Genomic DNA, 10,587 nt, shown 5'->3' with positions numbered 1-10,587 from the left:
ATGTGTCTCACTCTCACCTTAAGCTCACCAAAATTCAGAGGAATCCAAGGGAAGCAGAGAGGGGTCAACATGGGCCCAGATGAACAAATGTATTTTCATAGGTTTCACAGTAAACTTTTAACTCTTGATGCCATGGCTTTTTTTTTTTTTTTTACATCTTTATTGAGTATAATTGCTTTACAATGGTGTGTTAGTTTCTGTTTTATAACAAAGTGAATCAGTTATACATATACATATGTTCCCATATCTCTTCCCTCTTGCATCTCCCTCCCTCCGATCCTCCCTATCCCACCCCTCTAGGTGGTCACAAAGCAACGAGCTGATCTCCCTGTGCTATGCGGCTGCTTCCCACTAGCTATCCACTTTACATTTGGTAGTGTATATATGTCCATGTCACTCTCTCACTTTGCCACAGCTTCCCCTTCCCCTTCCCCATATCCTCAAGTCCATTCTCTAGTAGGTCTGTGTCTTTATTTCTGTCTGTCTTACACCTTGGTTCTTCATGACATTTTTTCCCCCTAGATTTCATATATATGTGTTAGCATATGGTATTTGTCTTTCTCTTTCTGACGTACTTCACTCTCTATGACAGACTAGGTCCATCCACCGCACTACAAATAGCTCAATTTCGTTTCTTTTTATGGCTGAGTAATATTCCATTGTATATATGTGCCACATCTTCTTTATCCATTCATCCAATGATGGACACGTAGGTTGTTTCCACCTCTGTGCTACTGTAAATAGAGCTGCAATGAACATTTTGGTACATGACTTTTTTTGAATTATGGTTTTCTCAGGGTATATGCTCAGTAGTGGGATTGCTGGGTTATATGGTAGTTCTATTTGTAGTTTTTTAAGGAACCTCCATACTGTTCTCCATAGTGGCTGTACCAATACACATTCTCACCAGCAGTGCAAGAGTGTTCCTTTTCTCCACACCCTCTCCAGCATTTATTGTTTCTAGATTTTTTGGTGATGGCCATTCTGACTGGTGTGAGATGATATATCATTGTAGTTTTGATTTGCATTTCTCTAATGATTAATGATGTTGAGCGTTCTTTCATGTGTTTGTTGGCAGTCTGTATATCTTCTTTGGAGAAATGTCTATTTAGGTCTTCTGCCCATTTTTGGATTGGGTTGTTTGTTTTTTTGTTATTGAGCTGCATGAGCTGCTTGTAAATTTTGGAGATTAATCCTTTGTCAGTTGCTTCATTTGCAAATATTTTCTCCCATTCTGAGGGTTGTCTTTTGGTCTTGTTTATGGTTTCCTTTGCTGTGCAAAAGCTTTGAAGTTTCATTAGGTCCCATTTGTTTATTTTTGTTTTTATTTCCATTTCTCTAGGAGGTGGGTCAAAAAGGATCTTGCTGTGATTTATGTCATAGAGTGTTCTGCCTATGTTTTCCTCTAAGAGTTTGATAGTTTCTGGCCTTACATTTAGGTCTTTAATCCATTTAGAGCTTATTTTAGTGTATGGTGTTAGGGAGTGATCTAATCTCATACTTTTACATGTACCTGTCCAGTTTTCCCAGCACCACTTATTGAAGAGGCTGTCCTTTCTCCACTGTACATTCCTGCCTCCTTTGTCAAAGATAAGGTGACCATATGTGTGTGGGTTTATCTCTGGGCTTTCTATCATGTTCCATTGATCTATATTTCTGCTTTTGTGCCAGTACCATACTGTCTTGATTACTGTAGCTTTGTAGTATAGTCTGAAGTCAGGGAGCCTGGTTCCTCCAGCTCCGTTTTTCATTCTCAAGATTGCTTTGGCTATTCGGGGTCTTTTGTGTTTCCATACAAATTGTGAAAATTTTTGATCTAGTTCTGTGAAAAATGCCAGTGGTAGTTTGATAGGGATTGCATTGAATCTGTAGATTGCTTTGGGTAGTAGAGTCATTTTCACAATGTTGATTCTTCCAATCCAAGAACTTGGTATATCTCTCCATCTATTTGTATCATCTTTAATTTCTTTTATCAGTGTCTTATAATTTTCTGCATACAGATCTTTTGTCTCCTTAGGTAGGTTTATTCCTAGATATTTTATTCTTTTTGTTGCAGTGGTAAATGGGAGTGTTTTCTTGATTTCACTTTCAGATTTTTCATCATTATTGTATAGGAATGCAAGAGATTTCTGTGCATTAATTTTGTATCCTGCTACTTTACCAAATTCATTGATTAGCTCTAGTAGTTTTCTGGTAGCATCTTTAGGATTCTCTATGTCCAAAGTATAGCAGAGGGAGGAACACTCCCAAACTGATTCTATGAGGCCACTATCACCCCGATACCAAAACCAGACAAGGATGTCACAAAGAAAGATGCCATGGCTTTTCAAAAAATGAATAAATTATGGTAGGAAAATCTAACTCTCACCAACATGACACTTGTTAGGTAATGTATATGCTGGACACAAGTTCTGTGAAACATAGAAAAGTAGATGTAAATTCAAGATTCTGGTGGCATCTAGGTTGCTATATGCATGTACATACACGCATACAGCACCTGCACAGAGAATGTTATTCAGGCAGGAAATTGGGAGCCTAATTTAATTTGTCAGTTTTATTATTTAAAAAAAAATGATAATATTTACCAAATGTCTTGCATCCATGTTTTTCTTAAAAATATAATGAGTTTTCTATGATTATCATCCCTGGTTTTTGAATGGATCTGGGTACTCACTGAAAATCTATAGCTGGAGGTATTAGGAAAGAGGAGGGTATTCAACAGTAAAGTATAGACACTTGCTGCTTTTCCTAAAAACCTGATTGCAGAATCGTAGATACTTTGCTATTAAAACCACAATACATTGGGCTTCCCTGGTGGTGCAGTGGTTTAGAATCCACCTGCCAGTGCAGGGGGCACGGGTTCGAGCCCTGGTCCGGGAAGATCCCACATGCCATGGAGCAACTAAGCCCGTGTGCCACAACTACTGAGCCTGTGCTCTAGAGCCCATAAGCCACAACTACTGAGCCCGTGAGCCACACTACTGAAGCCCATGTGCCTAGAGCCCTGTGCTCTGCAACAAGAGAAGCCACCGCAATGAGAAGCCTGCGCACCACTATGAAGAGTAGCCCCTGCTCACCAAGACTAGAGAAAGCCCATGCACAGCAACAAAGACCCAACACAGACAAAATTAAATAAATAAATAAATAAAATTTGTAAAAAAATTAAACAAACATAAAACCACAATACATTATGTTGATGGTTACTTCTGGGTTTGAAGCTTCCATTGTCCATGAATTAAATGGAAAAAGTTTGTTCTTTTTATTTTTGCAATTCACTACTCAGGAGCTGTATTCAAAAATAAATAGCTCTAGGCAACTATAGGAAGAACACTTCCAGTTTAACTGATACGAAACCCATTTGCTAAATATGGGGGTAAATTAAGTTTTTAAATTATACAATGTAAAAATAAATAGCTCTTACAATGGCAAGAAACAGAAAAATGCATACTCTGAATCTCCACCTATTAGCGATATTTTTGCCATAGCTCTCATTTTCTCTAAGATTAAATAATATGTTAAACATGATTTGGTCTTTTTTTAAGTTTATATTTACTATAAATCAATTATCTTGAATTTGATCTCAAATTTAATTTTTCTTCAAATAAACATATACAGCATCGAGTAGTATAGATATAAAAAAAAAAACAACAACTTTCCTCACTTACTCTACTCAGAGTATGCCAATCATGAAATCAAGATTCTGTTTCATTTTTTAAAATAAACCAAAACTTTTTATAAAATGTTTCTTTCCAAAAATTCATGTACAAATTTTGACCTCACTTTTGTAATTTTCCTTGGCAAAATTTCTGGAATAAATTAATCAAATGCAACCCTCCACAGGAAAACACTTCCAAAAAATAACTTCCTCCACTGAAATGGAATCTACAGAATGACAAGTTACTTCTCCACTTAACAATGTAAAATTTAAGGCATATTTGCCAAAATATTCATTTTTATTGATAAAAGGAGACTTTGGCAATTCATTAGATATGTGAAATAATTTATTTCCTGTTATATACCAAATATTCAGGTACAAATATATCTGAATATCTAGAATAGATGCGTTGGAAAGAGAAGAGCAAATCTGGGGTCATATTTTTATTCAGGATAGTAATCTAAGAATATTCCTACCTTTTGATAAATTAGGCTTGAGGCCAAAGTGGAATAAAACAGGTAAGGAAATTAAACTTGTTAAATTTTTTGTAGTTGTTGTAATGGGAAGTAACATCTCATAAACTTGTCTAGGAAGAAAATTCTGACCTCCTGTAATAAAGTCAATATGTGCAGAGAAATGTCATGAGTGTCAAATTAAGGGTTGATCTGTCTTCCCTGGAAGAAATACCAGGCCACCTTTGGTCAAGGACTAATTTCATAAATGAGCCTAGCAGGTAGTTACCCAACCTGTATGTTCTGAAAACTCTAGCAATGCTGCCTTTCTCAAAACATCTTTCCAGTGTCTGTTACTGGTACCTGAAATTCCACCATTAGAAGATTATTATCCTCCTTTCATGTTTTGTCCCATGCTAAAATATAAATACTACAGAGAATAATAATATATGAAGCTTATCAGCCATTTCTGTCTTCATGGTGATGAGTTGTTAATTGAAGAGATAAATAAAGTTTGAAATAATCATCTGTAATGGGAAAGGAAATGCTAGTAAAGGGAGAAGGCCCTGGAAGATTCTGGAAGGCACTGGGAATTATGGGAGGTCACGGGGAGAGAAGGGAAGGCAATTTTTAAAAACTTTTTATTTTATATTGGAGTATAGTTGATTAACAATGTTGTGCTGGTTTCAGGTGTACAGCAAAGTGATTCAGCTATACATATACATGAATCTATTCTTTTTCAACTTCTTTTCCCATTTAGGTTATTATATAATATTGACCAAATTTCCCTGTACTATACAGTAGGTCCTTGTCGGTTATCAATTCTAAATATAAGGAAGGCAATTAAGCCAATGGAAGCTTCACAGTTTCTATTTAAATGGAGCTATAATCCTCCTGGGGCATAGCTGCATGGGGTGAAATGTTGCTGGTTGGGTCAAACTCTGCTTCTAAGAGCTAGAGAGATAACACAAGTAAGGTCTTTTGAAACAGAAAATAAAGTATAAAATAGCTAAGAAAACAAACCATTTTTTGATTTGAAAATATGATCCTCAAAGAGTCAGTATCTACAGACATCTGTAACTGCATTTCCTTTCCTGTGTCTACAACATCATTAGAAGGCAAGAAACCCAACAGCAACTCTTTCAGAGGAGGGTCCAAGGGAACATAACATAAGTATTTCTCTAAGTGTGTTCCATGGAATACTTAAGTGGATAGATGCTAGAGTGATGAGTGGGAGGGAGTTCTTTAGATAAGTAAGTTTGAGAAAAGCTTTACACCATAGGTCTCTCTTAAAGGGTTAAAACATGTGTATGGCAGAGACTATTGCATGTTCATGAAAATCCATCTCCTTGTTCTCCAGATCACATTTCCCAGCATTCATTTGCAGTTAGGTGTGGCCATGTGCTGGGTTCCAGACAATGGGATGTGCCTTCTGGGTAGAAGTCATGTGTACTACTCTCTGGATTGGCCCATAAAACCTCCCATGCACCATCTTCCTTGCTCTTTGCTCCTTCCAACTGTCTGGAATGGAATAATTCTGGGGTGATCTGAGGACCTCTTCATTGAGGATGATGAAATTGATGGACGGTGAGTGGCTTTATGAATTACCTTTTGGAGGCAGCCACTTAATCAAGAGCTCTACTGTTGGACCATGTCATGAGCCAGAAATATATCTTATAATGTTAAGCCACTGAGATTTCAGTATTTTTTCCTATTACAATGCTTTAGGTATTTATCCTAATAAAATGCTTTGCATCTTAAACGTTTGAAAGGCATTGCAGTTAAAAAATCATATTTACTTTTATTAAACCCAATATTTTCAACTGATTTAATCACAGTACCTTTACGGTTTTGTTTTGTTTTTACTTTAACAACTATTAGCTAGTAGAACTATTAGTTTTTTTATTGGGGAAAAACTATGTCTTTCTTTAGGGAAGACTCACTAAGCCTTTCTTCACTCCCTCTAGCCTTCTAGAAGTTTATTCTAGGTAGAAGAGGAGAGGACTAAGAAACAAACTATGGCCAGGATTATGGGGATGTACAGCACCAGGGATTTTAATGATAAACTCACCCACAGCGCCATGTTAGATATTCCAATGCAGAATTAACTAGGTGAGTGCAGAGAACAGAGGCATATGGTCTCTGAGCAAGCAGCTCAGAGACAGCCTCTCCCACAACTGGGAGCTGGGCCTGGCCCAGGGGAGCTTTGCCTTCATCCACGAGGACTTTGATGTCAAAGAGACCTTCTTCAATTTCTCCAAGGGGGAAGTGACTGACCCCTTTTGACCCTGTTCTCATCAAGGTGAACATTTTCCACCTGGACAAGTACAAACAACTCAAGTCAAGGTGCCCATCACGTATTGGGCAGGTAAGTTTGTCTCCACAGTTGATAAGAATTTTCATTGCCACATCCTTAAACTGCCTTATTGAGGAAATGCCACCATGCTGGTGGTCCTCATGGAGAAGATGGGTGACCATCTTGCCCTTGAAGACTACCTGACCACAGACCTGGTGGACACACAGCTCAAAAACATGAAAACCAGAAAAATGGAAGTTTTCTTTCCAAAGTTCAAATTAGATCAGAAGTATGAGGTGCATCTACAGGGACTGAGGAATATGTAAAACACAGCATGGAAAGGCAATCAGCACAATCCAGGTGGTGGGGAATAATTTGCAAGAGAAAAATATTCCATTTCTTTGACAAATTAGTTATAAGGGAAAAAAGGAAGTGGGAGTGGTCTATATATTGAAAAAGCCTTAAGAAATATATCAGCCATTTGCAATGTGTTGTCTTTATCTAGATCATGATTCAAACAAACTATAGTGAAATATGACATTTGTGAGAGAATAATTTAACAGTGGATACTATTAAGTATTCTTAATAATACCTGACAACTGTATTGAATTTATGATCATAAAAAAGTCTTTAGGGACTTCCCTGGTGGCGCAGTGATTAAGATTCCGTGCTCCCAATGCAGGTTCCCGGGTTCGATCCCTGGTCAGGGAACTAGATCCTGCCTGCAGCAGCTAAGAGTTCGCATACCACAACTAAGGAGCCAGTGAGCTGCAACTAAGGAGCCCGCCTGCCTCAACTAAGAGCCAGTGCAACTATATATATATATATATAGATATATATAAATTTAAAAAAAGAGTCTTTATCTTCTAAAAAAAGGATGAGGTACATGAACTGCTGAAGGAGAGGGGAATCAGCAGAATCTTCTCACCCTGGGCTGACCTGAGTGAACTCTCAGTTACTGCGAGAAATATTAAAATAACCAAGGTTTTACAAAGAGCAATGATTGAGGTTAGTAAGGAACTGAAGTAGTGGCGGGAAACCTGTCAGAAATCACTGCTTATTCCATGCCTCCCATCATCAAAGTGGACCGACCATTTCATTTCATGATCTGTGGAGAAACCTCTAGAATACTGCTATTTCTGGGCAGGGTGGTGAATCCAACTCTCCTGTGACCTATGACATGCATGAGTATTTAGAACTATAGCAAATGTTGAATCTGAGGTGTTTGAACCTACACAGGACAGTGGCACTGGGTGTCGAAAAGAGAGTGTCCCCCCTTGTCCTCAAATGCTAGTTTGAGTCGTTCTGAGATAAATCTGAGTATTAAATTCAAACTTATTTTAAGGAGAAAAAAATAAAGTTAAAGGAGGGGGAAAAGCGAGAATCATATATAGAATCTAAGGATTAGTGAGGAGAGACAAGTGTGGTAACAAGGTTCTAATTTTTTTAAATTTTGCCTCTTTTCATATAAGGAATCATTATACAGGAATAGTAATTACTAATAATGGCCTTGTTCAGTTATTTTAATAAAAATACCTATTGTGGTCTTGTATCTATCAGAATGAGAAACTCAAATGAAGGGGATTTATTGGTCTCAGAGGCAGGACAAACCTTAGTACTGGTTTGCTCCAACTGCTCTGTGGTGTCCTCAAGGATGGGCCTTTTGGCCTTGCTGTTCTTCCTCCTGTGAGATAAGCAGCATTTTCAGTTTGCTTTCCATTGTGGTAGCAAGAACTGCAGTGGTTCTAGGGTTTGCATCCATACATCAGAGGAGAACTTATTTCCCCCAAGAAAACTTCACCCACATTGTGTTGATCTAATGTAGGTCAACACCCCTTCTTTTTTTTTTTTTTAACATCTTTATTGGAGTATAATTGCTTTACAATGCTGTGTTAGTTTCTGCTTTATAACGAAGTGAATCAGTTATACATATACATATGTCCCCATATCTCTTCCCTCTTGCGTCTCCCTCCATCCCACCCTCCCTATCCCACCCCTCTAGGTGGTCACAAAGCACGGAGCTGATCTCCCTGTGCTATGTGGCTGCTTCCCACTAGTTATCTATTTTATGTTTGGTAGTGTATATATGTCCATGCCACTCTTTCACTTTGTCCCAGCTTACCCTTCCCCCTCCCTGTATCCTCAAGTCCATTCTCTAGTAGGTCTGCGTCTTTATTTTCGTCTTGCCCCTAGGTTCTTCATGACCTTTTTTTTTTTAGATTCCATATATATGTGTTAGCATACGGTTTTTATTTTTCTCTTTCTGACTTACTTCACTCTGTATGACAGACTCTAGGTCCATCTACCTCACTACAAATAACTCAATTTCGTTTCTTTTTATGGCTGGGTAATATTCCATTGTATATATGTGCCACATCTTCTTCATCCATTCATATGTTGATGGACACTTAGGTTGCTTCCATGTCCTGGCTATTGTAAATAGAGCTGCAATGAACATTTTGGTACATGACTCTTTTTGAATTATGGTTTCCTCAGGGCATATGCCTAGTAGTGGGATTGCTGGGTCATATGGTAGCTCTATTTTGAGTTTTTTCAAGAACCTCCGTACTGTTCTCCACAGTGGCTGTATCAATTTACATTCCCACCAACAGTGCAAGAGGGTTCCCTTTTCTCCACACCCTCTCCAGCATTTATTGTTTGTAGATTTTTTGATGATGGCCATTCTGACCAAACATCCCTTCTTGTACCTGCACAAATTCCAGTGTTTGGGAAAATGCCATATACTGATTGACTTGTGTTTGCGTAACCTGGACCAATCACTATGGCAAAAGGGACCATCTGATTAAACTACACAAGTCAGGCCCCTCACTTGTAGCTGGTAGTAGGTTAAATCCTTCCCCACACCATATGGCTGTCACACAACAGGGGAGAGGTGGAATTATTGATGAAAGGACAATCACAGATCAAATTTTGAATAAATTATACAAGAATAAGAGTTAACACTTACACACCAGACACTTACTATATACCAGGCACTATTCTAAATGTTTAAATATAAAATAAAAATATAATTAACTCATTAAATTAGTTAACTCACAGCAACACCATAAAATAGGCACTATATTAACCTCACTTTACAAATGAGGAAACTGAGGCATAGGTAGATTTTGTTTTGTTTTGTTTTGTTTTGCCCAAAATCAAAGCATGTAGATAACAGAGCTTGGCTTTGATTCTATACAGTCAAGTTTAACATATACATATGTAAGTATACACTTAATAATATGTATAAATACATTTATGCTTTTATACACACATATATACTTATACACATATTTATACCACATACACACACTCACTCACACACACTCACATATTGGATAAGTCCAGCTCTTCAGGTCTTATGATTATAACAAAGGTGCCATCTGGTGTTAGAACCCTCTAATTGCAGAAAAAGCACCCAAGTGGAAATGAAGACCCTCAAACAATAGAAACTTAACTTCAAAGTAGTCTAAAATCCTAACATCAGGTCTCTGTCTCTTTCTTTGAGGCATCCTTATCATGCCTGAAAACACATTTAACCTTTCACAGTGTTGCTTCCAGCTGGCCCTTATTCACACTTATTCTCTATATGACCTGTGAAAACCTGTGAAAACCTGTGAAAACTGCTCCTGAATGGAAATCATTTCATTCTCATGTCCATGGAAAGAGCATAACACGGAATTTTTTTAATTTGGGGATAAAATGAGTTGTCCTATATTACACACCAAGTCCTCCCATCAGTCCAGCCCTCTGCATACGTCTGCCTGTCCCAAGTGGCTGACTTTGGAGGCAACATGGTACTATTTTTCCTCTTTCAGTTAGTGGATAAAATGTGATGACTGCAAATCTTTCCCAGGACATGGGAGTACATTGTGGCAGAATCCCCTGTTTAATTTCTCTAACTGCTTTGTTAAACTTGGGACTTGATATTGGTCTGACATAGTGGGGGAGCTCTCCAGGGATGATACCTTGGATAGAAACCCAACCCTGTGTTTTCTCTTCTCTTTCAGAATAATTAATTCTAGATTTTTGAAACTACTTCCATAATTAACCTTGAATTGAAACAAGGTCACCAGGAGCAGTACCCTCTAGCCCACACCTTCTTGTCAGCCTGGGTAAGACTGCAACTTACCCAGTCAGAATTTCCTCCAGTTAATGATTTAATAAGCCTTCTGGTAAACCAA

At 37.9% G+C, this 10,587-nt stretch overlaps 1 pseudogene; it reads left to right on the top strand.

The window, feature by feature from the left end:
• Positions 1 to 3,367: 3,367 nt before the first annotated feature.
• LOC116742232 lies at positions 3,368 to 7,575 on the top strand (annotated as a pseudogene).
• Positions 7,576 to 10,587: the final 3,012 nt, after the last annotated feature.

This window comes from Phocoena sinus, chromosome 17 (genome assembly GCF_008692025.1).
Source record: "Phocoena sinus isolate mPhoSin1 chromosome 17, mPhoSin1.pri, whole genome shotgun sequence".
NCBI classification, from domain to species: domain Eukaryota; kingdom Metazoa; phylum Chordata; class Mammalia; order Artiodactyla; family Phocoenidae; genus Phocoena; species Phocoena sinus.
Note: the sequence above shows the minus strand (reverse complement) of the source record. Positions and strands in the feature narration are given on the sequence as shown.